Source organism: Lissotriton helveticus, chromosome 4_1 (assembly GCF_964261635.1).
Source record: "Lissotriton helveticus chromosome 4_1, aLisHel1.1, whole genome shotgun sequence".
Taxonomy (NCBI): Eukaryota; Metazoa; Chordata; class Amphibia; order Caudata; family Salamandridae; genus Lissotriton; species Lissotriton helveticus.
The window spans coordinates 433,789,677-433,797,389 of record NC_136063.1 but is presented as its reverse complement, the minus strand read 5'-3'; positions in this window follow the sequence as shown (position 1 = coordinate 433,797,389).

The window sequence follows — 7,713 nt, the reverse complement described above, 5'->3', positions numbered from 1 at the left end:
GGCCCAATTGTAGGACCATAATCTCCTCTTCAGAAAGAGTTTGATTAGAGAGATTGATGACTGTCCTCTGATCATCTTCCTCTACCATTTGCCTCTCCTCCCTTAGCTTCGCGTGACCCTCGGATACAATACTTCTTCCCCTTCTTTTCTTGCCCCTCCCTGTTTTGCGCCTTTTTGTTGGGCTTGTTGCGAAGGATGGGTTCTCTGCATGGGTCTTTGTCGGGTCTCCCTTATTAATTGATATTCCTGAAAATAAGGTGCCCTGTTGGGTCATCCTTTTTTGTGGGGCATCAAATTTCTGTGCGGCCAGTGAGGTAATCTTGTTAATCTATCTGAAATTTGGTCTGCTTTCTGCATCTAATTACAGCTTCATAATCTTTCGGACGATTCATCATGGCAGCCCTCAATGTTTCACTCTGTTTCATATCCTTGTCTTTCGTGATAGTTTCCTGCAGCCTTTTAATCTCTGCCAGGAATTTATCGGGGTCGCTTCATGCATACTTAATTAATATCCTGACCATCCCCTTGGCAGACTCTGCACTGTGCTCTGCCCATTCCTTTAAGAGTGGGGGTCAGGATTTTCATTAGAGGGAACCGTAAAAATACATAGGCCCCTCTGGATGCGGTCACAGTCTATGTATCTTTGCAGGGAGGTGGGCTCCCACCATTTAGGAATTTCTCGTTCTTGTGCCTTCTCAAAGGCTTGGAAAAGTATCACCAGATTACTAGCGGGGGTACTAGAAACATTGTTGCTTTTGGGTTTTGTTGCTGTTATCCCAGTTGCAGGTTTAAAAATACCTGCCGCTCGGAAAATCATTACAAAAAGGGGGTGGTGATGGACAGAGTATCTGAGTTAATCAGAACACTCCTACCCAGTCAACAGATCAGGGATTGATCCATCACCGTTTTTTAGCTCACTGCACCATCCCAGTTCAGAACCTGGCTATATGCAAATTAGTCTGTCCCTGGCCCAGTGCATCATGGGAACAGGGCAGACCAAACTACCAAGCCAATTCTTCACTGGAAAGGAAACAAGCTTCCGGGGACCGGTTTCTGGCATTACAGCCGTCTTCGGCCCGGCTTGCTTGAATCCTGATGGTGCAATGAGCAAGGGACTCATGTCTGAGCATACCCTTCCACACTCATGGTGGCCAAAATAATTACAAAAAGGGGGTGGTGATGGACAGAGTATCTGAGTTAATCAGAACACTCCTACCCAGTCAACAGATCAGGGCTTGATCCATCACCGTTTTTTAGCTCACTGCACCATCCCAGTTCAGAACCTGGCTATATGCAAATTAGTCTGTCCCTGGCCCGGTGCATCATGGGAACAGGGCAGACCAAACTACCAAGCCAATTCTTCACTGGAAAGGAAACAAGCTTCCGGGGACCGGTTTCTGGCATTACAGCCGTCTTCGGCCCGGCTTGCTTGAATCCTGATGGTGCAATGAGCAAGGGACTCATGTCTGAGCATACCCTTCCACACTCATGGTGGCCAAAATAATTACAAAAAGGGGGTGGTGATGGACAGAGTATCTGAGTTAATCAGAACACTCCTACCCAGTCAACAGATCAGGGCTTGATCCATCACCGTTTTTTAGCTCACTGCACCATCCCAGTTCAGAACCTGGCTATATGCAAATTAGTCTGTCCCTGGCCCAGTGCATCATGGGAACAGGGCAGACCAAACTACCAAGCCAATTCTTCACTGGAAAGGAAACAAGCTTCCGGGGACCGGTTTCTGGCATTACAGCCGTCTTCAGCCCGGCTTGCTTGAATCCTGATGGTGCAATGAGCAAGGGACTCATGTCTGAGCATACCCTTCCACACTCATGGTGGCCAAAATAATTACAAAAAGTGGGTGGTGATGGACAGAGTATCTGAGTTAATCAGAACACTCCTACCCAGTCAACAGATCAGGGCTTGATCCATCACCGTTTTTTAGCTCACTGCACCATCCCAGTTCAGAACCTGGCTATATGCAAATTAGTCTGTCCCTGGCCCAGTGCATCATGGGAACACCTGCCGCTCGGAAAATCGGAAAAGGGCAAATTTCGTGCTCTCATGAGCCAAAGTTCTTTATATGCACTTACTCAATTATTGGTTTCATAAGAACAAGTGGGAATATAAAAGTTCTCAACTGTAACAAAAGGGATATACTTATACAGGTATTTTATATTAGGTGTTGTTAAAAAGGTAACGTACCATCGGGCAACAGGCTACATCCTACCCACCATTATACCCACCATTATTAATACTCACACTCCGGCTTATAAACATGCACGCTCAAGTAGAACCTTACTACACGTGGTGGAAAAAGTTGCATGTAGAAGCCAACAAACGCCATTACAAGTAAAAGAAACACATACAATAATAATTACATCTGGAAAGATAACCATTTATAATTACCATAGGAGAAAAGTATCCTGCGTGTTATTTATCGTATGTTTTTTTCGTATGTGGTAAACAGAAAGTGAGCAGAAGTCTGCTTTTCACGTGAAAGGCAGCTCAATATACCCCAGAAAAATATCTCGACCTCATAGCAGGTGCTAAATCACATTGATGTCAACCATATGTCATGTACATCAAAGAGTACAGCTATATCTTGTGGGAGAAAAGAAAGACAAGTGAAAAATGACCACTTGGAAACACCAATGTGGGAAAACAATTACCTGCACCAAGCACCATTCAGACACACTTGTGAGACACGAGACACGTGCCTTAAAATAGCCCTCTTGGAAGCACACACATGGGGAAGTGTATGCCTAAAGACAGCCCTCATGGAAACATTCTTCACAACAACACCATACGGATGCACTTGTACTTGTACTGGAACACGTCCTAATGCTGCACTAGATAACCATTCTTGTACAGCATGCCATGTAGCAACATGCTCACAACCAGGTAGTGTAGTTTCATTGAAGGGCCAGGCAGTGTTTATTTATTTATTTTAACGACTTGTAGAGCGCCTGGTGACCCGAAGGCATCCCCGCGCTGTAATGATTTTGATATCCAGATGAGATGGAGGAGAAAAAAAAAGAAAAGGGGGGGACGTTATTTCGGAAATAGAAGTGTTTTCAATTTTTTTCTAAAAATAAGATAGCTGGGTTCCAGTCTGAGGGTACGGGGGAGTGAGTTCCATCCGGTGGAAGTTTTCACAGAGAAGCGTCGGCCTCCAGTGCGTGTCTTTTTAAATTTAGGGATGTTGGCTAGATGTTCATTCTCGGACCGCAGGGATCTGGGAGCTATATAAGGAGTTACCAGGTCGCTGAGAATCGGAGGGCCAGCTCCATTAATCAGTTTGTAAGCCGTGCACATGGCTTTGAATTCCACCCTTTGATGCACCGGGAGCCAGTGCAGGGCTTTGATGGCAGGTTTAGCTGACACTCTGGAGGGAAGGTTCATGAGTAGTCGGGCTGCAGCGTTCTGTGTTCGTTGTATTTTAGCCAAGGTGGCCTCTGGGGCACCCAGGTAAACCATGTTACTGTAGTCTAACCGTGACAGTATTAGCCCTTGGACTAGGAGTTTTCTGGAGGTGGGCGGGAGTAGGGGAAGAATCTTGCGGGTGGTGCGCATAAGCCCAAAACAGGTTCCTGCAGTTTTGGCCGCTTGTGTTTTCATTGAGAGCTCGGGTTCTAGCCAGACTCCTAGAGTCTTAATTTCTTTTTTCGGGGTGGGAATTTCCCCGAACACGTCTGGCCAGGCTGATGGGGGGATGGTCACCCATTGCTTTCCCATGAGCATCACTTCGGTCTTCGACCCGTTTAATTTGAGTGATGATTCACACATCCAGCCATAGATTTTCGTAAGGCAATTTGCCAAATTGTCTGGGTGGTCGTCTAGTTGGGATAGTAGTTTCATTGAAGTTTCATTGTAGTTTCATTGAAGGGCCAGGCAGTGTAGCTTCATTGAAGGGCCAGGCAGTGTAGTTTCATTGAAGGGCCAGGCAGTGTAGCTTCATTGACACACTTTTTTTTTTAAATGACAAACTTTAGTGACCGACCTAGCTTTGATGGGCAAGAGGTGGACGGCTTTTTAGTACAACTAAAACATTGTATGGTAGAACACTGTCATTTATAGCCAGCATCTTTTTCATAGAAATGTCCATTACATTTGCACAGACATACAATATTACTGATAAAACTATATTGCACACAAATGATAATGTGTGGAAACCAGGTTTCAGTGAATATTTAATTTGTGCATCACAAAAGTTAAAATCTTAGCTTCCATAACACTTCAGAATTACAAACAATGTGCTTCATTTTTGTTTTCCTAACGGCTGAATGTGTATAGTTTATTTACATGTATTTACATGTTGTTGTGTGTTACAGAAACATACCATCCTACAGCCTTTCCTTTCACACTTCATGTAACCCAGCATGATTGTCACTTAATTCACTTTACTTGTCCTTCTCTAACTACAAGTGTAGAGTTTGCAAACAACCAATCCTCATTTTTTAAAATAAACATAATTTTTTTCAGAAGACATAACATGACATTTGACCTCTGTGCAGCAAATGTGACAAGATAAACACAGAATTTAAAGGCATCTTCATTTATTGCACTTACTTTCACGGCCCACCAAAAATGTGCTTGTGACCCACAATTTAGGAAACACTTTTAGATGATGTTGTAGATGATACTTCCTGAAGCAATGGCTAATGATGCATGTACCAGACTCCGCTGCAGTGCATAAGCATTGGTATTGCCACACTGATATCCTAGATGGTGCAGGATGCCTCCTGAAACAATAGCTAATGATAGACCCAGCTACCGTGCACAAGCAATGGATTACCATACTCAAATCCGACCTGCAATACAATTGAATAAGCATTTGAACTTCTGAAAGTCTGATCGACATTTGCATTGGAAAGGAGTAACGCTAAAGTACACTTCTAACAAGGTGTGTCAAGTGGTCATCAAATGCACCATGCTACATAGAATAGCAATGAGGTGGTGCTTACCCGTTCATGATGACACTAAGGACGGAGACAACAATAGTGATGAGGCTAACTCACAGGAGTAACAGTGGCAACTACAACAGGATGGCCAACAGACTTCGGTGGCTTTTAATAAATGATGAGCAGATACGTGTGTCCTTTTTCAAACTTACTTGTATCCTGAGCATGTTCTTGGTTGGCTGAGGTTTGCTCAGAGGATCCTTTTGTAGCAGAGAAACAGTTTCATGCGATGGACTCTACATTAAATGTTCTGCACTCCTGATATGCATATTGGCTTGATGGATAATTTCTCCAAGGTCATCCCCTGCAAATTCTCTACAGTCATTGGGGCCAGAACCCCTGGCCTGATGTGGAACTATGCTTTGTCTGGCGTTATGGGAGGACCTCACATGTAGTAGCGATGGCATCAGTGCTGCTTCTGATTATGACAATAGTGATGCTTGCCACACTGAGTCTACCTGAGGATGTTTTTGTGGTGTTGCGGTATTGGAGGCTAACGCAGTGGTGGTAGCTGTTCTTGGGTCTACTGTGCTTGTACCACTCCTTGCACTATCAGTTGCTGGCAAAGCTGTGGTGGGTTGATGGTTGTCATGTATCAGCTGGCATAGCTTTGACATGAGTGCTTAGTATTCCCTTGGAGGGCCCTGGGGTAGAGGCCAGTTGGGTCTGGAACATTGGACAGGCTAGCAGGATGTGCCTTGTTGCTGCTTAAGTTAGGGTCCTTTGATAGACCAGTGCCATGGGAGTTAGTTCTACTTACGACTGTCACCTTGTAGGGGGAGCAGAGTTGGGGTCAGTAATTCTTGATGACGGTTGTCTTCGAGACTGCAGATTTTGACACACATGCTGCTTTTAAGTGACTGGAACATGTGGAATCTTTGCTGTCTGGCTCTTTATGTTGCGAGCCACTTGCAGTGAAAGAGGTAGCAGCGAGAATTGCATCTCTATGTTGGTTCATTCACTGTAATCGAAGATATTTCAGGTATGTTCTCTTATCTAACTGCCTTACCTTGCGCAGGGAGCCTTAGGCACACATACATAATATTATGATTCTGAGAGATACCTCAGGAATTCTTTAAGCTTACCAAGGACTCTCTCTGGTTGCATGTGATGTAGCTCATCCAAAATGCTGTTGGCTTGTTCAAGGCTACACAATGCCAATATTCTGTGATATGTACTTACTTCATATCGTGTGGCTGACATATTCTTTCTGCAGCCTGACTTCATTCATCACCCACTACTTCAATGAGTCTCCCTGGGTATATGTGTGGTTTATGGGGCTTGATATAATTGAGGTATTACCCCAAGGGCAAATGTTTGTTGACATCACTTACACATGTGCCACAAACCACTCTCCATGACTTCAGCATCCCACCCCCCTTCAAGCGCTGTGCCTACCTATGGCCTGGTGTGCGGCAGGCAGTTTCTTTCTGTGGTAGGGTTTAATCATACCACTAAATTGATGTTATCTGTTCTTATTTGCATCCTCCTGCCCGCTTCTTAGCTTCAGCCTTTAGCCATGCTCTCCCTTTTATGTTTCACTACAAAATTATGCACCCTTCTTTTAGGATCGTTGTAGAATGTGCTCCTAATAAATTCCATCAATGCAACAGTTATGGTATGCTGTACATATTGTGAAACACAAAGCCATGCGAGGGAAGAGGTCCATTGCTTGGTTAGGGGTCGAGAGGAACTCTGAAGGGAGTACACCCTTCCTTAGGTTAATACTATGTCACAAAAGGTACTCCCTAAACAGCCTAGTTCACCATCGGAGAATTAATTGGATAACTAGAACAGTATGTACCTTATTTGGTTAGGTGGTATGCCTATCTGAAGTGTTAACATCACTGCTGCGTGGGAAGGGAAGCAATTCATTTTGTTATTTTATTCCCTCACACACCCTAGTGGTGTCATGCTTCATCATCGGGACACCCTAACGCCTAGAAGTTAGGGTGGGCTCGACCACATTTCAGGGAGCACTTAGTAAGATAGTTTTTGGCCAGGGGGATAAAGATTAAAAATCACTGTCAGATCCCAGTGTCCCTTTATTCTTGGGTCTGGCAATGATATTAAAAAAATGATATATAGGGTCTCTCGGGATATTATGGTCCTAGGACCCTATTGCCAACATGTTTCTGTCCTCTGCTGCCCCATGAAGGGTGCGTGAACTTTCTTCAGGGCGTGACCCCCTGGAATAAGACAGTGTGGAGAATTTCCCTATACTGTACCGCGATAAGGGCAGATAGCTGCTCCTTATTTGAACGTGACCTTTGTCGCAATTATTCACTCCATCTGTAAGGGGAACATGAAAAACAAACATAACAAACACAAATTGGTATTTGGATGTAATCATAAACATTTTTCTTTTTCAGTATTTGTGCTCATACCACCGTGTTGCAATGTCTCCGGTGTTAGTGATACCCAGATGTCAACGTGTCTACGGAAAGTTGACATGTCCACTCTGTCACTGACCACATCTTTTGCAGCTCGTGTAATACAATGGTGGCGGTCACTAGCCGCAAACTATAGTCATGTATTCACTGGTGAGTGACTATTGATTAAAAAAATCGGTCTTTCTTAATACATTCATACATACACATACACGAAAACAGGTACAGACCGCACCCTCAAACTACCTTCCGTGATTATTTAAAAGCATTCATTCTCAGGGCGAAACATCTTATACTCGAGCTTACCCCGATTTGGAGGAGGATCCACTTCACGTAGGACCTCTAGGAAATGGGGTAGC